At 41.1% G+C, this 26,744-nt stretch overlaps 1 protein-coding gene and 1 long non-coding RNA gene across 6 annotated transcripts in view; both read left to right on the top strand.

The window, feature by feature from the left end:
• The window catches only part of GRK3 (G protein-coupled receptor kinase 3), a 170,485-nt gene that overhangs the window by 244 nt on the left and 143,497 nt on the right, over positions 1-26,744 (top strand). The window lies entirely within an intron of this gene.
• On the top strand, positions 23-26,440 carry LOC134733538 (uncharacterized). The gene is made up of 2 exons (XR_010117123.1): positions 23-6,313; positions 6,736-26,440. It is a non-coding gene; the product is annotated as an uncharacterized lncRNA (long non-coding RNA).

Genomic DNA, 26,744 nt, shown 5'->3' with positions numbered 1-26,744 from the left:
CGCCGGCCTCAAGCCGCCGCCCCCTGCGGCCACCAGCTACCCCCTGCTTCCTGGAGGGTCGGGCGCTAAGCCTCCGCTGCCCCGGGGCGGGTGACACAGCGGAGCCGGCGATGCGGGGCCGGCCTCGTTGTTCCAGTCTCTGAAATGGGGCATCGGATGGCCGGTGGGGGGCACCCCGGGAGAGAGCGCTCCAAAGTGCCAGGCGCGGCGCCCTGCGCGCAGCGAGCGCCCCAGCCAGGGGCTGGTTATGACTTGGCTGGACCAGCTCCATCCCTGTCGCCCCCTCCCTCCCAGCCCTGCCCTGTCCTGCCCTGTCCCATCCCTGTGGTTCTTCCTGTTGCATTGGTGTGGTCCCCGTTGGCTCCTTGCCTGTCACTCCTTTGCGCTCCATCCTGGTCGCTCCTTCCCGGGCTTAGCGGTCCCCCTTTCCAACTCCATTCTCTCAGCTGCCTCTGGGCCGCTTACCTGGGGACTGTAGGCTTGTTGCTTATTGTCCCAGGTAGTTAAACTGCTGTTTTCAGTGCTTGCTCTTCTTGAAGTCCATTAAGTCTAGTCACCTTCTTCGGCTTCTCTTCTATTTTGTGCCCAGGCAGGATTTTGACCCACTCAGTATTCTTTTTGGTGTCAAGTGTGTCACCTGAGCTGCTTTCCTCAACTTGCAGATCTACTGGTGGCACTTTATTAAAAAATTGAAACGGGAGTCACTTAAAAAGGCACTTGAATGGGTGATTCCAGACAGGAATTTGTTGTTAAATTATCAAAGGAGGGCCCGATTGAATTGGCGAGGGTCTCGGTGAGGTCCGTACCAAGTTGCAATTTTCTCTCAAATGATTTATTATTAAGGAACTAGTAAAATTTTTTGCTAGTTCATATCATTAGCACTTCCCCAGAAAAAACTTTGTCAGGTTAATAGTGAGTTTTAAATAGTGTATCAAAGCGTCAGCGATGGATTTTTTTTTCTCTAGCTACTTTCCTAATTAACACCATCATGAGTTGTACAGCTAATGCGGTTCCTTGATGCCAAATAGCTCTTGGAATTGATGCTCAAAAGAGGCATCTTGTTTATGGTGAATTTGAAACCATGCAATTCTGTAAAATATTGGAATCTAAACCAAAGTTATTGTCCATTTGAAATCATCAGTCCTTCAAGCGTTAGGCGCCCAAGATTGCTTAAATGTTACCTAATGCTAAGTGATCATCATCTGATTTTTTTACAAGTCATCTATGAGCCCTATGATACAGAAAATACCAGTCCCCTTGTTATTTGTTGTGAAAAGCTAAATTGTGCAAATGAAGACATGCTTGCTAGATATTTTGGCTTGCTTCTCCTCCTTAGCCCATGCCTCTTGTTGGTTTTGCAGGATGTGCTACTCTTTGATAGGCAATGCCAAGTAGTGAAAATGAGGGAAAAGTGCAAACCTTTCTGCAATGTCCTGAGTTTAACACCCCTATTCCAGAGTGTAGCATATCTGAAGCTAACTGAAAAAATCAATGCTGCTTAAAATTTCCGGCAAATGGGAAACTTACTTAGAGAACAAGAACTCCTATATCAAACCTAAATTTCACCGAAAAAACTGTGCATTTCTCATGGTGTAGAAAAAGGCTTAATTCCTTTTTTCTCTTGCCTTTCCTAGTGTCTCTCCACCACCCAAAGGCAGGGAGTCCTAAATATGTAGGGTTTCTATATATAAAATTGATAAATCTCAACTCATGGGCAGTTTTTTTTTTGGGGGGGTAGCATATAATGTTACTAAAGTTAGGAACTTCTGTTCAGTTTTTTTTTTTCTTGGTGTTTGGAACTTAATCTGACTTCTGCTTTTTTAGTGTCCCTCTTAAGAACGTACTTATGCACTTAGGGTGTTCACTTCCTTGTATGAATGCCTTTGTTTTTCAGTGGTATTCTTTGGTAATGCTTTCTTTTAAGGCAGAGTAAGTGACAGGCAGCATATTTCTCATGACATTTGAAAATTGAGAAATACCAACTAGAGAGTAATTTTAGGAAACAGCTCTTCAGTAATTGTTATTCTGTTGCTCTTTTTAAAATAGACTCTCGAGTTGGGCCATTGGAACCTCCTCCTGAGACTCTAATTTGTTTTCTACTTATCTTAAGCTTTAGTTTTGTAATGTAGCTATTTACATAGTAACAGTCACTCCTTGTGCTGTGCTAGGATTCTGTTACATTAAGATTATCAGGTAAAACATCTTGCAAAATTCTCTTTACCACAGGATGGCAGTTAGTAGCCTACCTATTTGATTTGGAGGTTGGGGGTTGGGGAATTTCTAGATCCTGTAAGAAAGTTAATTGCGTGTTAAAATGCCTCAGCCTAATGACTTCAATAGCTGGTATGACTTCACACTATTGGTAAAAGGGATACGGGTCAAATGTTTTCTGATAAGTTTCTATTTCAGCTTCATTATAGAGCGAGCCATGTGATTGCCAGTTTTTGGTATTCTTGAAAGAGATGTTCAGATTTGTATTTTTAGTATCTGAATGAGAAGCATACATTTTAATTTGCCTTTGGTCTATCACTAGTGATTTTTTTATTTCCAGCAAATTATTTGCAGTCACTATTCTTTGTGCTTCCTTATTTCAGTTACTTTGCCTTTTCCGCAGTTTTAAACAGAAGAGCATCAGAACGAAATATCTAGCTAATTTAAATGAAACAATGGGTTTGCAGCTTCCTGCCTATTACAGGAGAGTCTCAGAAAATGGAGCATTCTGTCTAGGGGAGATTTTGCTTCCCTGAGATGGCAAGAGGCAAACATTTTGTTATGCTGACACTTTATTCAGTTAACCAACCAATGAGTGCAAATCCTGGAAAAGCTGACTGTCCAAATGGTATAGCTGCTTTAGTTTACTGAAATGTTGTTGAGCTAATGTAGCTGATAATGGGGCCTACTGGGAGTGGTAAACTGTGACCCATAGACTCCTTTGCAGGCCCAGTTAAAACAGGAGCATTTAGATGTGCAGGCCAGTTGTTTTACATCATGTTGGAAAATAAATACCTTTATTTAAGTAAAGTCTAATTCATAAGCAAAGGCCCACAAAGGGTCAACATCTTAAGCCCTGGAGTGATTCAGACGACTTTTACTGTAGGCTGTATTACTCTGTTACTCTTTTTTTTAAAAAAAAAAAAAACAGAATGAAATTCAGATGGCTTGAAATCACATATAATTGAAGGCGGTTGAGTAATGTGAACTTAATCTTTCCCCTGGAGTCTCATTTCTATTTACTGGACATTGCGAATGTTGGATCACCTATTGCAAAGCTTGTCCTTTCAAAGTATTCATACGATATGATAGGAAGGTCTGAAACAACATTTTAAAGATTCTTTATAATTTTCTAGGAGCACTGACAGTCCTTAAAGGACATTTATGATACCGTTTATGACATTAATTCAGTACATAGTTGTAGAGCCATTTCTATGAGCCAGGCACAGGGATACTATGACAAACCCAGCCACAGCCCCTTCCTTCGTGGAGCTTATAGACTAGTGTGAAATACAAAGATTTGAGCCAAGAAGTATGTTTGCTTTAAAGTGTAATTGTTTGAAGATTTTATTTAACGACAAACAAATAGCGTTCGGATGACTTTTATTACTCTATATGCATAGAATATAGAATAATAACAAAGAATGAATATAGAATATAGGATAATGCGTAGAACACATGATGTCTGGTGTTTTACAATAATTTGTTAGTGAGTACCTTTGAAGAACTATCTAAACATAGTCTCCATAGTGATATGGTAGTTTGCATCTTTCTGTTTGTGTAGCCACCACATGTAATTGATCTTTAAAAGTGGCCCAGTTTTCTTCTTTAGTGGACATGGAGTTTATTCGGTAATTGTTTAACTCCAATCAGTAAGTGATTGGTGGATAACTTGAAATATTCCTCTCCGTTTAGGCTGCAGAGTTTTCTGTGTCTTCACTCTCCTGTGCTCATAGCCTAATTTTGAACTGAAAAGTCCGTGTTGAAAGCACAAATAGCCTTCAGAAAGAAAGTATTCCTTATTATTGATAGGAGTATTTCTATGTGTAAGAAACGGTAGTGTTCTTGCTTCTTTTTCATTGAGGTACAAATTCAAACCGTAATTTGTTCTGACCTTACAGTTATTATTTCATTTTTGGTCCGAGTTAACTTTGCCAGTGACTTGAAGATGCAAAGAGTGCATGTAGATGTCAATTCTTAGAAATGGATGTTCCGAGGCCGGGCGCGGTGGCTCACGCCTGTAATTCCAGCACTTTGGGAGGCTGAGGTGGGCGGATCAGGAGGTCAGGAGATCGAGACCATCCTGGCTAACACGGTGAAACCCCGTTTCTACTAAAAATACAAAAAAATTAGCTGGGCGTGGTAGCGGGCGCCTGTAGTCCCAGCTACTCGGGAGGCTGAGGCAGGAGAATGGCGTGAACCCGGGAGGCGGAGCTTGCAGTGAGCCGAGATCGCGCCACTGCACTCCAGCCTGGGCGACAGAGCGAGACTCCGTCTCAAAAAAAAAAAAAAAAAAAAAGAAAAGAAATGGATGTTCTTGTGAAATCAGTTTTGGACCTAGAATCTGTCAAAGCTGAGCATCGTGAAATGCTTCGAATCGAGAGCCTCATAGATCTCTCTGGGGTACAAGCAGTCCCAGCTTTTACATGCAATGTGTTCTTAGAGACAGCCTCTTACAGTGTTTCCCCCAGTACGCTGAGTTGGACTTTGCCAAACATGTGTTTGGACAAGGATAGAAGCTATCAGAGGAAGGTGTCAAGGCTTGAGGAAGGGATGCGCAGGTCTTTTTCAGTGGCTGGCCAGCAGAGCAGTGAAATGCAAAGTAATATTTTTTTATTATTATTTTTTTTTATTATACTTTAGGGTTTTAGGGTACATGTGCACAATGTGCAGGTTTGTTACATATGTATCCATGTGCCATGTTGATTTCCTGAACCCATTAACTCGTCATTTAGCATTAGGTGTATCTCCTAATGCTGTCCCTCCCCCCTCCCCCCACCCCACAACAGTCCCCGGAGTGTGATGTTCCCCTTCCTGTGTCCATGAGTTCTCATTGTTCAATTCCCACCTATGAGTGAGAACATGCGGTGTTTGGTAGACCTAAAACCATTAAAATCCTACAAGAAAACCTAGGCAATACCATTCAGGACATAGGCGTGGGCAAGGACTTCATGTCTAAAACACCAAAAGCAATGGCAACAAAAGCCAAAATCGACAAATGGGATCTCATTAAACTAAAGAGCTTCTGCACAGCAAAAGAAACTATCATCAGAATGAACAGGCAACCTACAGAATGGGAGAAAATTTTTGCAAAGTAGTATTAAATAGCTAGCAGGACCCCTGGCCTCCCTAGGGTCCCTGGAGCCCTGGCAAGGGAAAGAGAAGTTTAACGCCCATGATGTAATAATGGAATAACTACCTTTAATTGAGAGCTCATCCTCCGTCAGGCAGTTGGCATAATTAGTTCATTTGTCCCCACAATACTTTTACCAGGTGAGTTGCATTAGCTCCATTTAACAGAAGGAGCAGACACTCAGGGAAGTAAGGAGCTCAGCCCAGGTGACACCTGACAGTGGGAGAGGCAGGAGTGACGCCCAGGTTTCGCCCAGCTCGGGGTCTTTCCCTGCCCAGGCAGGGTCTTGCTGGGCTGCCCCACCAAAAACGAATACCAAACTCCCTCACGTCTTATTTTGCAAGGAATGGATGAAACTGTGATACATTTTTATTTGGGGGAAAAATCCTTTTTCGTACTCTCCCGATCAGCTACTAGTCCTCAGAGACTGATAGAGAATTCCTCTGGGACCTGCAAAAACGGTAATTATGATTAAGTGAATAAGCAGCTTGTTCCTTATTTCCCATGAGCTTGAAGGTTAAATGCCTATTCTGTTTAACACAAGCCATGCAATCTTGCTGGTGTTAATGAGAAATTGTGTAATACACCGTCCCACCCCCCCAGCTTCAAAACAGGATTTCTACTGTCTTTTTATTTAGAAAAGAGGCCACCTGAGCTGCCCTGTCTCCTTTTTATTTAAAAAAGGGGCAGCCTGAGCTGTCCCCTCCCCTGAAATTTTCATTTCTGGAAAAAGAGTAAAAGGGAAGAACAATATTTTTGGCTTTATTTGCAATAAAAATCACTTTCTCATTCACATAATCTTCCTTTGTTAATACAGTCACATATCTGCGGACCACTGTAGGTGAAAATGTAGGCTGTCTGCATGGCTATCATTGTCTCTTCTTATTTATTCTCTGGACATTGGCAATGGGGAAATGGAAATGATTAATTTGGCAACTTTTACTCTATTATTGCAAAATCATTTGTATGGTAAGTAATTTGCATGCAAATGGGACTGGATATCCCGGCCCCCCTCTGCTTCTCCTATGTCTTACTTTTTTATTCTTCCCTTGCTATTTTTATCATTGATTAGAAGTTACAACCCCTGGGCCCTTTTTGATTGCTCTATGGGCCTAAAATGCAGAATAAGTAATAATATGGCTCTTCATATCCTGTAAATGTTTCTTCTAATTTTGGAAGCCTTCTTTTGGGTCCTCTCTGCTTCCACTAGAACATACACATATTTGAATACTTTCTATGTAGGACACTATATAGACAGCCCGTGGCAAATGCAGTGAAAATATTTTTGCAACATATTTTGTAAAATATTTTGTGATTGGTAGTTGGTAAAGGTCAGCTTGATCCAGCCTTGGACCTATACTGTTGTTTGCCACCATTTCCTTCTCCTGCAGTTTCAGGAGCAGAAAAAGATGCCGATGTGAAAATAGCCAGCCCAGACCTTCATCCTTAGTGCACCAGAAGGCCACTGTCATTGCTGGGCCCCTGGTTTTCCTGTGTCATCCCTACTACCTACCAAACTGTCATAGAAGAGAAGGTTCTAAATCAGAAGCCAGACGTAAGGATCTGATTCCACTGGCAGCTTGCTATGGCACCTCTGCAAGTCACTTAAATTTGCTGTATTTAGTTTCTCCATCAGTAAAATACAATATCTATTTCTTTCTGATTGTATAATGTCCCAATAAAAATCTGCCTTGTGAGCATTTTCTGTCTATGCAATACATTTGTAAATAATAGGAAACATTAAAAATTACCCATATTGAATTTCAGACATGGGTAACTCAGAAAAGAAGATGAGAAGGAATATTAAAAGAAATGATAAAAACACTGATACTATAGGGTTATTGTTGTTGAGATTATGTATAGTATAAGATCCAAGTACACCTTTAAAAAAGTACAACATAATAGCGAATGTTAAGGCAGTCTTGCAAGGAGACCCTGGTACCATGTGCTCTGAGGGAGGAGGGAGTGGGTTTGGGAGGCAGGACTTCTGAAAAGCTGGATGATTGGCTGGAATGGAGAAGAGCAATTGTTGAGCCTTAGACTCATAAGTAGGTTGATTGCCCAGATTTCTCAGTTTTCCTCCTCTAGCTGCTTATTGTGGTACTGTGTGTCCAGAACCTTCTACACATGATACCTCACTCACACCTTTTTTTTTTTATTATACTTTAAGTTTTAGGGTACATGTGCACAACAAGCAGGTTTGTTACATATGTATACATGTGCCATGTTGGTGTGCTGCACCCATTAACTTGTCATTTACATTAGGTATATCTCCTAATGCTGTCCCTCCCCCCTCCCCCCGCCCCAGGATAGGCCCTGGTGTGTGATGTTCCTCACCCTGTGTCCAAGTGTTCTCATTGTTCCATTCTCACCTGTGAGTGAGAACATGTGGTGTTTGGTTTTCTGTTCCTGTGTTAGTTTGCTTAGAATGATGGTTTCCAGCTTCATCCATGTCCCTATAAAGGACATGAACTCATCCTTTTTTATGGCTGCATAGTATTCCATGGTGTATATGTGCCAGATTTTCTTAATCCAGTCTATCATTGATGGACATTTGGGTTGGTTCCAAGTCTTTGCTATTGTAAATAGTGCCAAAATACACATACGTGTGCATGTGTCTTTATAGCAGCATAATTTATAATGCTTTGGATACATACCCAGTAATGGAATCGCTGGGTCAAATGGTATTTCTAGTTCTAGATCTTTGAGGAATCGCCACACTGTCTTCCACAATGGTTGAACTAGTTTACAGTCCCACCAACAGTGTAAAAGTGTTCTTATTTCTCCACATCCTTTCCAGCACCTGTTGTTTCCTGACTTTTTTAATGATCGCCTTTCTAACTGGCGTGAGATGGTATCTCATCGCACTCACACTTTCTTGCTTGCTTGCCTTCCTCCCTTTCTTCTTTCCTTTCTGTCTTTCATCTGTCCATCTCTCCAGCCCATAGGCTCTGGGGTGGTGGTATCAGTGCCTAAGAGTTGCAAGCGTGCTACTTAAATAGGTGTAACCAGGCAATTAGCAGAGTTGACTCATTCTTTAGAGGTCTTTGTTTCAGAAAAATGAACTAAAAATCATGATCTAAAAGCAGCTGGCTTCATTGTATTGTGCATAAGGTGATTCATTCCAGTCTTTCTTAGACATTAACAGATTGCATATGAATAACATAGGATTATAGTATCTCATGTTTGAAAAGGTCTTGGGGGACATCCATTCTAGTTATGCTTTTTGATGAGTGACTTCCCTCTCTAATATCTAGCCACAGGCATCTTTGATAAGCATCTTTTGAAACTGTTGTATCAGAAAGCTCTCTTGTATTACCTTCTGTGCACTGATCTCTTATCCCTTTGCAGTTGTGAGAAACAAGTTTAGTTCCTCTCAAATGTGACAGATCATCAAATATTTGGAGGCAGCTCCTCTAGCTCAAGATGCCTTTTATAAGAAGCTGTCCCCAGTTCCTTTACTTACTCCTCATAATGCACACTGCTGTGTGTAATCTATGCTCATTAGTCTGAACATTACTGAGCTGAGTAAGGATATCAAAATTTATGAAGACCAAAAAGAGATCTGTAAAATTATCATAATTAATTTAGTAATGGCAAAGCTAGTAATAAATTCTATTTCAAATATGTGGCTGAGTCCCTCTGAAGTTCCATTTTAGGATTTGGTTCTTTGAATGATTTAAAATTCATTATACCAGTTTGCTTAGGGGATGAATATTTTCATTAATCAGAGTTTGGAAGCCAGGTATGGGTTACATGTGTATTATGACAACAGCTGCCATTGCTGACTGCTAAGTAGGTACTAGGCACTGTATAATTCTTAGATAATTATGGACTAAAATATTTCAGGAAGAAAGTGAGCTTTAAATATGCAGAAAAAGGTCATAGGATATTAGGGGGTATGTTTCATATCGTCAAAAACATAAAATCGCTGTAATCCCAGTACTTTGGGAGGCTGAGGCAGGTGGATCACCTGAGGTCAGGAGTTCAAGATCAGCCTGACAAACATGGTGAAACCCCGTCTCTATTAAAAATACAAAAATTAGCTGGGCATGATGGCAGGCGCCCACAATCCCAGCTACTCGGGAGGCTGAGGCAGGAGAATTGTTTGAACCCAGGAGGTGGAGGTTGCAGTGAGCCGAGATCGTGCTATTGCACTCCAGCCTGGGTGGCAAGAGTGAAACTCCATCTCAAACAAAGAAACAAAAAAACGAACCAACCAATGAAACAACAACAACAACAACAAACCCATAAAATCCCATTGGCTGGGGAAGACAGCAAGTTTCTTCAATGTCAGCAGTAAAACTTTCTTGAATAATATGCTGTTAGTATTTGTGCATTGTGTCATTAAGCCAGTCCATTGATCTTTATTATCTTGTTTAGATACTGATATGTCTGATTATATTTTCAGGTGTATTTCTTGTAAATTTTTTGTATCTTTATTGCCTTTGATAAAAGTTTAAATTAAAAATGAGGCCAGGTGTGGTGGCTCACGCCTGTAATCCCAGCACTTTGGGAGGACAAGGCAGGAGGATCGCTTGAGCTCAGGAGTTCAAGACCAGCCTGGGCAACATGGTGAAACCCTGTCTCTACCAAAAATACAGAAAATTAGCCAGACATAGTGGTGCACACCTATGGTCCCAGCTCCAGCGACTCAGGAAGCTGAGGTGTGAGGGTTTCTTGAGCCCAGGAAGCAGATGTTGCAGTCAGCTGAAATCATGTCACTGCACTGCAGCCGGACAGAGTGAGGTCTCGTCTCAAAATACAAAAAAACAAATAAAACCAAAAACTAAAAGTTGCATGGAATGGCATTTACACAGCTGTTAAATATTGCAGACTTTCATTTTTCTTTGTGAATGTCTAAGGCCATGATGGTATTTTGGAAACATCTTTTTAAAAAAATATGAGGTATTTGGTGGTGGTGGTGGGGTCTATTCTCTATTTAAAAAGGAACGAATCCTAATGGCTAAGTAAGGTCAAGGGACTTTAATACACATCTTTAACATGGTCCTACCTTTTTAAGTGAATTTTCTTTGTCTTTTTTTATATTATGACACAGTAACTGGGAAGAGAATCATGCAATAAATATCGTCATCACCAGTAAGTCTAGAATAGCGTGCAAAATTTCTGTGCTATCTTTTTTGTTCCATTTTGGACCTGCTTCTTTCTGTTTTGTTTCCAGTGGCAGTGGAGAAAAGCTTGTTTTTTATGCAAAACATCCCAATAGTATAGAAGAGAAAAATTGCACAATAGCAGTTTCTAAGCAATGAATGAGAGGACATGTATGTTGGTGACTTTGTTGTTCCTCTTCATCCCTCCAATAAATAAAACAGAGTTTTTGTGGACAGGGATTTATTAGAGTTTCATCATTTAGTTGACTGGCTTATTAAATTCCACATAGAAAACTAGCTTGACTCTCCACATTTCTGTCCTTTAAGTAAGGTGACCTGCTTGATGCTGGATTGATGTTTCAAATTATTTTAAAAAATTCAGGCTACTCTATAAGAAAAGCTTATTTGGGTGGAAACGCCTTCCTGTGAGATGAGAGTTCTAAGTGAAGCGTTATGGCCTATGGTTATGACTAGCTGGGGTAGCATAGATGGTGGTGGAGCAGATAGAAAAAGCAGGGCAAGTTTGAAGTGCTCAGTGGTGCTATCCTTTCGCAACCCTCTTTCCCTTACTTTCAGGAAACGTATGCTCTAGAACTAGGGTTTGAATTGGGTCAGTATTGAAATGATCTTAGCGAGAGGCCAACTTGCTGGACTTCTCATGTAGATCTGTAGTTATACAGGTTAGCTCATTAAACCCAGTGACAGTAGATGGTCATTTATTTCGTGTTTATTACAGTAGATGGTCATTTATTTAGAGTTTAAGAAAACCCCACAGTAGATAGTCATTTATTTAGAGTTTAAGAAAACCCCACTAAGATTTGTAGATAGTGTTTTATAGTTTTATATATATTAACTCTTTTTAGTTTTTACAATTATGCTTGGTAGTAGGTAGAAATTTTAAAAAGAAAAAAATTACTCCAGATACATCCATGTGGAGACATTGAGAGGTATATTTTATCTATTTGAGGACAGCTGGCTTTCTCCTTAGATACTAGTATCTTGACTGTGGTGCAGGGAGTGGCTTTCAGCCTTCCAGACTCAGAAACTAGAATTTATTGTATCACTGTATTAAGCATCCGCCTCTTATTGTGAAACTCACATAATCAGCCAAGTCTGCCTGACTAAATTATTCTCTTCCTATAGGCCTCTGGTTCTTATTTTAAGATTAAAGACCCTTTTGAGAATCCTACTAAGTGAGAGCCTCCCCCTCCCAAAAGGGCACTAACTCACTTACACAGATTTATCTGAAAAGCTACACTATAGCTAGAATGTCCAGTTTGCTACGTTGCATTAAACACTGGCTCCCACAGGAGCCTACGTGCCCAGCATCTGTGTGGCTGGAGCTCTCTCTCGTGGGTCGCCCTTGTGGGAAGCAAAATGACCATCAGAAGGTGGTGTAGCGAGCACAGACCCATGGTCGGATGAGTCAGATGGTTACTTGGGACCAAGTCACCCCTCCTAGGGGTGGCTTACGCTGGATGTCCAGTACTTGAAATCCCTGACTACGCTGGCTTTGGGACAAGTCATCTTTCCGTATTTTCATGTTTCCCATCGTAATTGGTGGGCACACCTCCACTGGATTTGAGACTATGGTTCATGAAACCACTGCCAAAGCTGCCTAGACCAGAAACCTTTGGCATTTCTCGGCCGTTTGTGTTATGTATTGATTTAAAGTTTTTATTCTCAGAGAGCAAGCTTTTTTCTTTATTTAGAGATTCTTGGAAATGGCTTCATAATACTCATCATCTTAGTTTAGAAGAAGGAAATTCAGGTTCAGGGAGAAGCTAATTGCTCAAGGTCGCGTTGATAACAAATGGTGCAGCTGAGCTTCAAACCCAGGTTTTCTGATTCCAAATTCAGCATATTTTCAGAAAAGCCTTCAGACTGTCTTTTTCCTGGTGAATCTTATTTTATGAGGAGGGGGCTCATGGATTTGAGTAGAGGAGCACTGTCAATTTCAGACATTAGTAACACAGTTTGAAAATGCATTGTATTCATTCAGTAAAGATTATCCACTGCAGAGGTCTGAGGAAGTGCTCCAGTAGCATAATTTCACTGGCCACGTTAACGTAATAATAAATACATTAATAATTCCCTAGAAGAAAAGATGTCATAGATTCCATGTTAAGTAATAAGATTGTTATTAATAATGATGGCAAAGTTATAACTGGAGAAAAGCTACATGTCATGAGTTCTTAATGTTTTCTTATCCCAAACATCTTTTTGTGATTTTAGGTGCATTCTTAATTAAAATTCATCTCCATGCCTGCCAGTTGGTAAATGAGTATCCCTGACTTGAACACATTTGTCAGTTACTCTAGAAATAAAGGATTTTTTTTTTTTTTTTTTGAGACAGTCTCGCTCTCTTGCCCAGGCTGGAGTGCAGTGGTGTGATCTCGGCTCACTGTAACCTCCGCCTCCCAGGTTCAACTGATTCTCCTGCCTCAGCCTCCTGAGTAGCTGGGACTACAGATGTGCTCCACCATGCCTGGCTAATATTTTTGTACTTTTTGTAGAGACAGGGTTTTGCCACATTGCCCAGGCTGGTCTCGAACTCCTGGCCTCAAGTGATTCAACTGCCTTAGCCTCCCAAAGTGTTGGGATTAGAGGTGTGAGCCACTGTGCCTGGACTGTAAAGGATTTTTAATGTTAAACTTGGCAGTCATTAGCAGTTCATTCTAAATTGTGATGGAAAATTAATGGAGCAGGTTGCATATCTAACCCCTACCCAGAAAGGTTGTTGAGCTCAGCTTGGGACAGAGTTGTATTTGTCAGGAACACATTAGTAAATCCACTTACGGCTTTTGCCTTCTTCACCTAGTAATGCGCGTGGAGCTTTTCCTCGTCAGCAGTATATAGATCTGTTCAGTGTTTGGAATCGCTGCATGAGATGTCAGAACTCTGATCTACTTAACCCTGTGGCATAAGCCCAAGAGCAATTGCAGTGAATGTTCTTACACAGGTGCCTTTGGGTCTATGTGTGAGCCTTTCTCTAAGATGGACGCCTAGAAATCAGTAAGGTATGGGCATAGTCTCCTCTACGTAGAGCTGCAAAGAAATTCTAATTTTATTCAGAAGCTTTACTGTTAAGAGTAATATTATTTTTAGTTTGAAATTATTTCATATAAACAATTATTTCATATATATAGTTGGGTAAAACAAAAAAGAACAATATTGTTTTTGGTTAGAACCAAGAATTTAAGTGTAAATGAAGAGCCACATGAGTACAAGAGTTAAATAAAAATTCTGTAAGATCAGTTTTGAATTGGAAAGTTATTTGAAATTCATGATTTTTTTTTCAAATATGTGTACTTATCATCCCCAGTCTTTAAAAAAATCAAAGAAGCAGTTGCATTTCCATCACGTAGGCACCCCATACACCTGCGCCTGACTCCAGGTGTGGGCGAGATGAGCCTGGACCCTCTGTTATCAGTTGTGTCAGAAAACAAAGGAGCCATCCAAGAAATGTGGTGGGCACCATCCCTAACTAACTCTGAGGCCAGAAGAAGGGGTTTCCACTGGCTAAAAGTGAGACACCCTGAACATCAAAAGAATATGACTGATACAAACCCCCTGTGGTGGGCATGGGCAGAATGATGCCCCCTGAAATATCCACATCTTAATCCCCAGAACCTATGAACATGTTATGTTATATGACAAGGGGGCATTGGGGTGTAGGTGGCATCACAGCAGCTAAGGTGCTGAGTTTAAGATAAAGAGATTATCCTGGATGATCTAGGTGGGCCCTAGTGTTACTGCGAGGGAGGCGGAGAGTTGGTGTCAGAGCGATGCAACATGAGAATGAGTCAACCAGCCACTGCTGGCCTTTTGAGGAAGGAGGAAGGGGCCATGGACCGAGGAATGTGGGCAGCCTGTAGAATCTGGCAAAGGCAAGGAAATGGCCTGTCCCTTACAGCCTCCATGTGAGACCGCAGCCCTACTGACACTCTGACCCACCTTAGCCCAAGGAGGCCCATTTCAGACCTCTGACCTGCAGATCTGTAAGAGAGTCAATTTCTGCTTGATTTAAGCCACCAGGTTTGTGGTAATTTATTATGGCTGCAATAACAAACTAAGATACTCATGCTATCCCCAAGAGATCCCCAAACAAGACAGAAGAGAACACCTCATTGATCACCACCAGCAGTAGAACCAAGGCACCTACTCTGTCTCTGAATAGTGGCAATTGAAAAGGTAAAGAATTAAGCATTTATCCTGCCTTTGCTGTAAAAACTGCTTCTTAGGGTATTCAGAACCCTAGTTGATGGTTGGAGTGGTGGGACAGGAATTTTGTTTTTTTTTTTCTTTGCGACAGGCTCTCGCTCTGTCACCCAGGCTGGAGTACGGCAGTGGTGTGATCACAGCTCACTTCAGGCTCAACCTGCTGGGCTTAACTGATCCTCCCACGTAGCTGGGACTACGGGCACACGCTACCATGTTTTTTTTTTTTTTTTGGTAGGTATGGGGTTTCGCCACGTTGCCAAGACTGGTCAAGGATTCCTGGGCTCAATGATCTGTTCACTGCGGCCTCTCAAAAAGTTGGGATTGCAGGCTTGTGCCACTGTGCCCAACCAATGAATGAGGGGACTTCTTTTTTTATTTTTATTATTTTTTTTTTGAGATGGAGTCTCACTCTGTCCCCCAGGCTGGAGTGTAGTGGCATGATCTCAGCTCACTGCAAGCTCCATGTCCCGGGTTCATGCCATTCTCCTGCCTCAGCCTCCTGAGTAGCTGGGACTACAGGCACCCGCAACCCCGCCCAGCTAATTTTTTGTATTTTTAGTAGAAACGGGGTTTCACCGTGTTAGCCAGGATGGTCTCGATCTCCTGACCTCGTGATCCGCCCGCCTCAGCCTCCCAAAGTGTTGGTATTACAGGAGTGAGCCACCGAGCCTGGCCGAGGGGACTTCTTTACAGAAGAATGGCAGCAAATTAATGTGGAAGGAATGGTGAAATAAAAAAAAAAATCCCCATTTTGCAATTCTTAATGAAAATATTGATTTAGGCAAAGATCATCAATGTATGATATCACTAAATGAAAGACTGATGGGGAACTTCAGATGGAGAGATCAGACTATCACCAATTGAATTTTCTAAGTAAATTTTGCATCACTAGGATGAAATAACTGTGTCCCCTAATGTGAGGCAATATAAGTACCAAAACCATCTCAAAAGTATTCCTGCCCCCAAATGATGGACTTGAATATGATCAAGCCTTTTGAGGTAACTTTCAGTTTATAGGAAATATGGAGAGAGAGGAACAATGAAAGACCTTATAAGGAAGCAACAGACAGAAAGGGCATCCCCCGTGATGGCTTCCTCGGCTTCCTCAGGGGGTCACTGCAGATAAAGGTCAGGGGTGGGGACAGTCAGGTGCTCTCGATGAGAAGAGATTTAAGAGATGGCACTATCAGATGCATGTGTGGATCTTGATTAGATCCGGATTGAAACCCACCAGCTATACAAAAGACACTTGAGTCATGGAAATGTGGTTAGAGACTGGGCATTGGATCTTCGGGAATTATTAATTCGAAGGGGAAGTTGGGAAGTGATAATAGACTGTGTTTATATGAGAAAATTATCCATAATTTTTAGAAATGCAAACTGAAATAGGCTAAAACGACATGTGTTCTGAGACTTGTTATTGATTGATTGATTGATTGAGATGGAATTTTGCTCTTGTTGCCCAGGCTGGAGTGCAATGGCACAATCTTGGGTCACTGCAACCTCCGCCTCCCGAGTTCAAGCAATTCTCCTGCCTCAGCCTCCCAACTAGCTGGGATTACAGGCAACTGCCACCATGCCCAGCTAATTTTTTGTATTTAGTAGAGGCGTGGTTTCATCATGTTGGCCTGGATGGTCTTGAACTCCTGACCTCAGGTGATCCTCAGATGAGCCACTGTGCCTGGCTGAGATTTGTTTTAAAATGCTTTAAAAAATAAAGGTGGGATAAGTCGGGTGGAGTGGCCCATGCCTGTAATTCCAGCACTTTGGGTGGCCAAGGCAGGTGGATCAGTTGAACCAGGAGTTCAAGACCAGCTTGGGCAACACACCAAAACCTCATGTCTACAAAAATTAGTTGGGCATGGTGGCACACACCTGTAGTCCTAGCTACTTGGGAGGCTGAGGGGGGAGGATCACTTGAGCCCAGGAGAGTGAGGCTGAAGTGAGCTGAGATTGCACTCCTGCACTCTAATTTGAGCAACAGAGTGCGACTCTGTCTCAAAAAAAGAGAAAAGTAAAAGAAAAAAAATGGAGGGTGGGGTAGGGAAAAGTAGCAGATTACAATCTTTGTAACTTCAATGAGGTGCTGAGTGATGGGTCTAGGTGTTCACCATATTATATCCTTTTGCATGTTTGCAAACTTTTGCAATAATTTTTCAAAACAGTAGAGAAGATGGCTAGATGTGAAGATCACAACTGTGTCCCTGCAGGGCTAATGGAAGCCTCAGTTTTCCCAATGTCATGTTTAATAGCACTGGTGACTTAAGATGTACTATATAATTTCTATGACAGCATCATACACAGATGCAAAATGTACTGCATCTCAAACAACTTAGATTGACGGGAGGATGATGTGTTTTTTGGAAACTGCATTAAATGACTCAAAAAGAGGCTCTGTGACACTGATTCCAAAGATGCAGGTAGAGTTTTAAGAGGCTCATTTGCAACCTAAGAGTCCCGACTAATCCAACCAGAGTGGACAGATTTACAACTTCTTGACCTGAAGGCTTGCTATAGAAGGATGAGAAAAAAAATGCAAGAAGGCTATTGAAAGGAGAAAGCACAGTAAGAGATCATACTTTAGAAAACGATGATCTGTTTACTTCCTGAGTGCGAAAGACTTCACTGACTTCATTCAGATGATGGGTATCTATTAAATAACGGCTCTGATGTTTAAATTTAGCAGAAAAAAAAAATAACCCATGCTCTTTAAGATAATCTACCTCTAAGCATACTATCCATGCCTAATGAAACCTTGCAATGTAAGTCTCTCTTATTAAAATTATGTTAACAGCTTTCTATTTTTAAATTACTTGAATATTAATTTGTGAAAACATTTCAGAATAATCATTTTAAAATAAATAAGTGTTTCATGGCTGGGTGCGGTGGCTTATCATGCCTGTAATCCCAGCACTTTGGGAGGCCGAGGCGGATGGATCACCTGAGGTCAGGAGTTCGAGACCAGCCTGGCCGACGTGGTGAATCCCCGTCTCTACTAAAAATACAAAAATTAGGCAGGCGTGGTGGTGGGCACCTGTAATCCCAGCTACTCAGGAGGCTGAGGCAAGAGAATCACTTGAACCCAGGTGGCGGAGGTTGCAGTGAGCCGAGATTGCGCCACTGCACTCCAGTCCGGTGACAGAGCAATATCCTGTCTCAAAAAAAGAGTGTGTTGCTCTAAACCGGGCCTCACTAAGTAATTACCAACAGGACCAGTGTGAAGAATAAAGTTTATTAAGAGAAAAATTTAAAAAAGTCTGAGTGAATTGAGAGCTGTAACGTATTTCTAGACAGGAAAACTCGACATTGTGAAGATGTCAGGTCTCTACAAATTAATCTGTAAATTCAAGACCAAAATTCAAAAGAGAATCATTCCAAATGAGAATTTTAAAGAAACTCACAAGCCAGTGCTCATTCATCTGAAGAAAAAATGGGCAAAAATAACCAATACAATTTTGGAAAAGTAAAACAATGGAGATCTGCTCTAATATAAAACATTCCTCTAGCAACTAAAACAGTGTAAATATTCATGCATAGATGTGTACACATCAGTTTGGTTTATGTTAAATACAGGTGGCATTTCGAGTGGAGGAGGAAGAGTGATGTGTGGTAGCTATCTATCAAATAAAGCCATAATTCCTCCACGTTATACACAAAAATAAATTCCAGGGTATTTAATGAGATAATAAAAAAGCTAAAAATACAAAAAGGGAATATATTCTTATTGTGGAGTACAGATACTCTGGGCTTTCCTAAGCAAACCCCAAACCTGGAAACCACAAAGGAGGAGATGAATGGATACAAGGACATGAATGAAAAGTTGGCATGTGACAGAGATCTCAGAATCCAAATTAAAAGACAGGCGGAAAAATTACATTGCATGACCTTCTGTGGAGCATGTTTTAGTTTGTAAGTCTTATCTGCTTAGACAGTGCATGCTTACTAAAATTCCTGACTGGCTCTTGTCCTAGGGAAGAGAGGGGGTAGGAGGCCTGGACTGTGGGTGTCCAGGAAGTAAGGCAATTTGTATCAAATGAGTCACCTCTTTGCTAGTGGTAATTTCATCTCTCAGTCATTGGGAAGGAAGAGTTTGCTTTAAAAATGCCACAGAAAGATGGACGTTGATTTCATGGGTGGTAATTTAGGAATTCTTCTCACATGGCTACAAAAATAAGTCAGTCCGAAAGTGGAGGCTATTTGTGGCCTGGCATTTTTCTGTGTATTTTTTTTTCTTAGATACTGTCATCCATTGTCTGTTCGATAAGGTTATTTGGGGCAGGCTAACAGGACTTACACGATTCTTCCTGAGAGGTCCCCTTGGTTTCTCTCACTTCAGCCTTGCCTGCGGTCCCTTAGATTCTGTCGCTGAGCTGTAGTGAACTGGGTTCTGGGGCACTCTGCAGTTGCCCCTGTGGAGGCTGACCGGTCACACTGTGTTGGGACTGTCTGTGTCCTCTCCTGTCACCCCCTCAGGACATGGGCTCCTTGAAGGCAGGGGATGAGTGGGGTTCACGGTGTATTCTGAGGGTCAGACTCAGTGCCTGGCTCAGGGTAAGGATGCAGCACCTATCTTTTGAATGAGCGAATGGGTGAATGAACAGATGAGTTGTCTTTTCCTTTTCCTCCCAATGAGTCTATGTATTTAATAGCCTATATTAGACATAGCTAATATACCAAGTATTTGACTCTTTAGAGAGAGCTGTGGCAAAGATTTGATTCTTCAAATGGTGCAAGATCAGAAATTCTTGAATTCATTCGAATGTACAAAAATATTGTATAGGTTATAATATCATATTTCAACTCCAAATTTGGACAGATTTGGCATTATAGCTTTTATAAACTATGAAAGATAGTTTTCTCTAAACAATGCTATGGCAGCTTATGTGAGAAAAATTAGTACTAGAGAAAAGCTAATGATTTATTAATGAGTAAGGAAATATGCAAATATGAAACTAGAATCAACTGGGGGCAGAAGTAGGGAGGTGGGAGTAAATGCCTAAAATCTTTGGGAGTACTTTTTCTGGAAGACTATGATTTGTTTTGAAAAGTGGCTTTGAAAGCTCTGCTTATAGCCATGTGGTAGTTCCCCCATTATCTGTGGTTTTGCTTTTAGCAGTTTCAGTTGTCCGAAGTCAATCGAGGCCTGAAAATATTAAATGGAAAATTCCAGAAATAGATAATTGCTAAGTTTTAACTTGTATGCCATTTTGACTAGAAAGATGAAATCTTGCACCATTCTGTCTGGAATGTGATTCTTTGTTCAAAGAATCCTCAGTGTAGATGCTACTGCCCTGTGAGTCCCTTAGTACCTGGCTTAGGTATCAGATCCTTTGTAACCTTTATTTTATTTAATGATAGCCCCAAAGCTCGTGAGTAGCAATGCTGGCAGTTCAGATATGCCAAAGGGAAGCTGCAAAGTACTGACTCAGTGAAAAGGTGAACATTCTCAATGTAAGAGAACAGAATAAATCATATGTGGAGGTTTCTAAGAAGTAAGAATGTTCTGTCCATGAAACTGTGAACTGTGAAATTATATTGCTATAATTGTTCTATTAGCAGTTATTGTTGATCCCTTACTGTGCCTAACTGATAAATTTATCTTTATCATAGATGTGTATGTATAAGAAAAAACAGTAAATATAGGATTCTATACTATCTGCAGGTTCAGGTATCCACTGGCCTTGTATTTTCTTTTTTAGTCAAGATGATTTGAGAAACTTAGATACAGGGAAACCCTGTGCCTGGTCACGTGAATGGAAAGGCCGTCTTTATTAATGAAAACATGGCTTAAGCTGTTGTAACCAAGAGACCCCAAAATGTGATGGCCCCCAAGCCCAGGCCACACCACAGACCAATTACATCAGACTCTCCCTGGAGAGGACCAGGCACCAAGATTTTTAGAATTCTTCCCAGGTAATCCTAAAGTCTAGGTAAAGTTGAGAACCACTGGCCTGGAGTTATTCAGAACTGACTAGGGAGGGGACTGAGTTTTGCAGCCCACAGCTATCCCTCATCCTGGGCTCGTAGAACAGCTCCGCCTGCCTCCCTATAGGGCCTTCACCTCTCGGCCAGGCCTCGTGTTATGGTTGTTTCCCACTCAGGAGGAAGTGGAGTGCACAAGTTCCTTTTAAGGAAGTGAACTGGAAGTAGCATGTTTCACTCACATTCCATTGGCGGGTGCTAGGACATGTGACTATGTAACCGCAATAGAGGTTGAGAAATGTGACGTGAATCTGGTTGGCCATCTGCCCTGCTCATTTTTGAAGTGGGAAGGTTTCTGTTACTGATAGGTAGAAGAGTGTAATGGTTACCATGCTATCCATTAATTAAAACTATTTATTATCAATTACCAATTATCAACTCTAAAGCTGAACAGAGTTCAACTGACCTCATATATATAATTATGTCATGTGAGATAATTATACACATACACACACAGGCAAGCTATGAACTAGATGCAAAGACTTGGGAGAGGCTTTAGTTTACATTAATTACAAAGTTTTAAAGTTTACACTTACTAAGCTTTTAGTTTATATTAATCATAAAGTTGTTGCTCTTTGTTCCACTATCATTTATGAGTTGTTTAGGAGTGAAAACCTGCTGTGGGCGACTTTTTCATTTGTTTGGGCTCCCTTGGTGCAAGCTGTTTAAAGAGGCAGAAAAGCGATTTTAGCCAAAACGTATTCCGGTGATGTCAGTTGCAATCCTGGGTCATCACATAAAGGTTATAGCAACTTCAAGGGTGTAGAATCTGAAAAAAGTTAAGGTTAAATAGGAATATCATTTTTGGTAGGGCACCACATTTTCTAGAGCCCCCTTTTTATTATCTTGCTATATACACTCTTAATTGTAGAAACCATTCTTGAAGGGTTGGGGAAGGCTCCATGGTGTTGGTGGGTACAGATTTAGTATAAATGAATTAGTCTTACTCATCTTTCTATATTCTTGTGGCCAGAATACTTCCAGACCCATAACAGATCCTTAGCAAATATTAACTGACGTGAATATGCTTGTATCATTGTGTAGTTTATTTAGAAAGATGATGCTCTTTCACTCCTTTGTGGACATTTCGCAGTGACATGTTGAGTCCTTTGGTATGCAACAGTGTTGAAGGTGGGGGATTGAGTACTAGAATGATTGCTGATGTCTCTTTAAGGGTGGTGAGCGACACAGGGACTTCTATCATTAACAGTTAGAAAGAGTGAATAAGACCTGCTGTGCAATAACACAACAGAGTGACTATAGTCCATAATAACTTAATTGTACATTTTAAAATAACTTAAAGAGTATAATTGGATAATTTGTAACTCAGAGGAGAAATGCTGGAGGGGTTGGATACTCCATTCTTCATGATGTGCTTATTTCACATTGCATGTCTATACCAAAATATTTCATGTCCCCATAAATATATCTACCTACTGTGTACCCATAAATGTTAAAAGATAAATTAAAAAGAAAATCATGACTGTCCATCGTGGGAAATGATACAGCAGTGATGTACAGCAAGCAGTAGGAACAGAGGTGGGAGGGCTCACCTCTGCAGAGTTGGAGAGGGCTGCATAGTGTTGGTGACCCCTGAACTGGGTCATGGAGGATGAGTAGGAGATTTTCATGTGAAAAGGAAAGGGCATTAGAGGGAATGGTATTTACAGAGTGATGGAGCTGGAAGAGCCTGTGTCTTTCATGAAAAATGAAAAAGTCAAGTGTGGCTGCAGTGTGAGAAGGACAACAGCAAGACCTGGTTGAGGCAGCCTCCTTGAAAATGCTCCCTGCAGTACCCTAAGGGGTTTGGACGCTGGGCAAAGCGAGAGGCCCTTGCAATCTTTTTTTTTTTTTTTTTGAGATGGAGTCTGATTCAGGCTGGAGTGCATGGCATAATCTCAGCTCACTGCAACCTCCACCTCCCATGTTCAAGCAATTCTCCTGCCTCAACCTCCTGAGTAGCTGGGATTACAGGTGCCCACCACCATGCCCAGCTAATTTTTGTATTTTTAGTAGTGACGGGGTTTCACCATGTCAGCCAGGCTGGTCTGGAATTCCTGACCTCAGGTGATCCCCCTGCCTCGGCCTCCCAAAGTGCTAGGATTACAGGTGTGAGCCACCATGCCCAGCAGCCCTTGCAGTCTTTTAAATGAGATGATTACATGGTCCGATTTATATTTTAGAAAAATTACTCTTGGAAACAAGGAGGCTGCAACCCTCCCTGCATGAGGCTCCCTGACCCCAGTCTCAGTCCTCTAATAACGCCACAGCCCTAGAACATAGTCTCCTCTGTATTATTCCTGATTTAAAGGATTTTGATGAAAAGGCAAATGGATTCTGAAATGATTCTTATAACTAATTTATTTTATTTTTATTTTTTATTTTTTGAGGCAGAGTCTTGCTCTGTCACCCAGGCTGGAGTGCAGTGGCGCGATCTTGTCTCACTGCAGCCTCTGCCTCCTAGGCTTAAGCAATCCTCCCACCTCAGCCTCCCAAGTAGCTGGGACCACAGACACGTACCACCATGCCTGGGTAATTTTTTTATAGTTTTGGTAGAGATGGGTGATATGGTTGGGCTGTGTCACCACCCAAATCTCAGCTTGAATTGTACTCCCATAATTCCCACTTGTGGTGGGAGGGACCTGGTGGGAAATAATTGAATCACGGGGCAGTTTCTCCCACACTGTTCTCGTGGCAATGAGTAAGTCTCACGAGATCTGATGGTTTGATAAGGGGAAACCCGTTTCACTTGGTTCTCATTCTCTCTTTTGCCTGCTGCTATGTAAGACGTACGTTTTGCCTTCCACCATGATTGTGAGGCCTCCCCAGCCACATGGAACTGTAAGTCCAGTTAAACCCTTTCTCCTGGATAAATTACCCAGTCTCGGGTATATCTTTACCAGCAGTGTGAAAATGGACTAATACAGTGGAGTTTCACCATGTTGCCCAGGCTGGTCTCAAACTCCTGAGCTCAAGTGATCCACCTGCCTCGGCCTCTCAAAGTGCTGGGATTACAGGTGTGAGCCACCACGCCCTGCCTGTTTTAACTAATTTAAAGGGATTGTTTCGAGTATAAAGGTTCAGTCTCTTTAATTAGGTAAACTGAGGACCCCATAAATTTATTTATCATTCTGCTGGTGTCTGTTTGGGGATGATTTTTGTATCTGATGACTGTTTGTGGGCCAGTGAAATTCAAGTATATTTAATGTCACCTTAATATCTAGTTATATTGCAAAGAAAAAAACATTAAAACAGAATGTGGATTATCAAAATATTGTAGGAAAAGCACAAAATAAATTTGTAGTTAGCCTGATTGGATTGTTATCTGAGCATAGATTGTCCTGTGCTGAATTGTTTAATGCTATGCAAATTATATGAGACTTTCCTGTAAAAGACATAAGAAACTGAGGAAACTGGAAGAGTTGACATTAAACTATTTAAGATTATTTTACAGACTACATCAGAATCCTGGCGGAGTTTGGTGATTTTAAATCTAGTGGTCAAGTTTTTATTGTGACTTTGGATAACAGAGCTCTATTCTGTGTGCTTGTTGAGTGGTTTGTGGAAAATACTTAGTAACTACATATAAAGAAAGTAGTTTCTTTATATATATAGGGGAACAGAATCTTGATATGATTGTGTGGTCATTAAAAAGAATCTTTTGGTTTTCTTGGTGGTCAGTAATAGTAACAATTCTCATTTGTGTGCTGCTTATAGTTTATTAATTTTTTTTTTTTGAGACAAGGTCTGTCGCCCAGGCTGGAGTGCAGTGGTGAGATCATAGCTCACTGCAGCCTCAAACCCCTGGGCTCAAGTAATTCTACCTCAGCCTCCTGAGTAACTGAGACTACAGGTTCATGCCACCATCTTGGCTGGCTGTTTAATTTTTTGTGTAGAGAGCGGTTCTCGCTATGTTGCCCAGGCAGTTCTTGGACTCCTGGCCTGAAGTGATGCTTCTGCCTTAACCTCCTGAAGAGCTGAGATTATAGAGCCAGCAAGCCCACTCACTGATTATAGTTTAGAAAGCACTCTCTTACAAACTTGTTCAACCTTTACGACTACCTTATTATGTGCTACTAGTTTTTCTGGGCAATATGTTACCTGTTAATTAAAATATTTGCTTAAATGCATTTTATTTTGGACATTAGAATAAAACATAATTAAACCTCAGAATATGTAGGATTTCAATAATGTGAGGTTATCTAGCAGTGTCCTAAACACTGTAGTTTCTCTACTAGTAAGGTGTTGACGTACAACCTAGCCCACCTGTTCTTGGCCCATAGGGAGCAGATGTCTGGTGGCTGGTCTTTTAACCACTTTTGTAGTAGAAAAAAATTAAAATTATAATACAATATTTATTATGCTTACCATGGATTTATGTATCAGGACCCCAGTAGGCCATGACAGGTAGGGCTGGTATATTTCCAGCCAGTTGGTATTAAATTAACACAAGTCATTATGCCTCCAAGCAGTATACAGTGTATGATATACGTAACTCTTATTTTGGTGAGGAGTATAAAAGTAATAATCCTGGACTCTGGAGGCCAGAATTTGATGCTTTAAAACTCTGTATAATGAAAATTTTAAACATGCACAGAAGGAGAGAATAGGAGTATGAAATTGATACAGCCATCCCTCGGCTTTCTCAGTTATTAATACTGTATTAGTCTGTTCTCACACTGCTAATAAAGACATACCTGAGACTGGATAATTTATAAACGAAAGAGGTTTGATGGACTCACAGTTCCACATGGCTGGGGAGGCCTCACAATCATGGTGGAAGGTGAAGGAGGTGCAAACGCATGTCTTACATGGCAGCAGGCAAGAGAGTGTGTGCAGGGGAACTCCCCTTTGTAAAACCATCAGATCTCGTGAGACTAATTCACTATCATGAAAACAGCATGGGAAAGATCCGACTCCATGATTCAATGACCTCCCACTGGGTCCCTCCCTCAACATGTGGGAATTATGGGAGCTACAATTCAAGATGAGATTTGGATGGGAACACAGCCAAAGCAGATCAAATATATAGCTAATTTTGTTTTATCTATACCTCCTATTTTCTTTAGATTATTTTGAAGCATGTCTAGAGATCGTATATATATAATTTCATCTTTAAATATTTCTATATGCATTCCTGAAAGATAAAAACTCTTTCAGAATACAAAAGTGAAAGTGGAATACAATGCCACTACGAAAAAAATGCTCCCTTAATATTATCAAATAGTCAATGCATATTCTCATTTCTCTATTTTTTTTAAAGAATGCTGTTTTACTTGAATTGAGTTTTTAATAAGGGCTATACATTATGTTATTGTTATTTCTTTTGATTCTTTTTTGACCTATACATTCCTCTGCTATCATTATTTTCTCTTGAGACTTTTTGTTAAAGATACCAGGTCATTTTGTTGTGTAGTTTCCCCACACTCAGGGTTTTACTTACTGCATCCCAATGGTGCAATTAAAACAAACAGGCCGGGCGCGGTGGCTCATGCCTGTAATCCCAGCACTTTGGAAGGCCGAGGCGGATGGATCATAAGGTCAAGAGATTGAGACTATCCTGGTCAACATGTTGAAACCTTCTCTTTACTAAAAATACAAAAAAATCAGCCGGGCGTGGTGGTAGGCACCTGTAGTCCGAGCTACTCGAGAGGCTGAGGGAGGAGAATCACTTGAAGTCGGGAGGTGGAGGTTGCCGTGAGCTGAGATTGCGCCACTGCACTCCAGCCTGGCGACAGAGTGATACTGCGTCTGAAAACAAAAAAACAAAAAACAAAAACAAACAGCTTATTGAGGTGTAATTAACCTAAGATAAACAACATATTACAAGTGCACAGTTTGGTGAGTTTGTCTACATTGGCAAAACCATTACCAAAATTCAGATAATGAACGTCTCAATTGTCTTACCAGCTGGGCGTTCTACAATTCAATTTGATTTTGACACCACCTTAAGTTAGCAGAGATCCCTCTCCACTGCTAGGTTAAGGGCTCATTCCCACAAGACTGCCCCAATTCAGATGCCAGCTAGGAATGGAGTTCCCAGTCTCCCATACTTCTGCCTGGCTGACCACAAATTCACGGGC

This window comes from Symphalangus syndactylus, chromosome 18 (genome assembly GCF_028878055.3).
Source record: "Symphalangus syndactylus isolate Jambi chromosome 18, NHGRI_mSymSyn1-v2.1_pri, whole genome shotgun sequence".
NCBI classification, from domain to species: domain Eukaryota; kingdom Metazoa; phylum Chordata; class Mammalia; order Primates; family Hylobatidae; genus Symphalangus; species Symphalangus syndactylus.
Note: the sequence above shows the minus strand (reverse complement) of the source record. Positions and strands in the feature narration are given on the sequence as shown.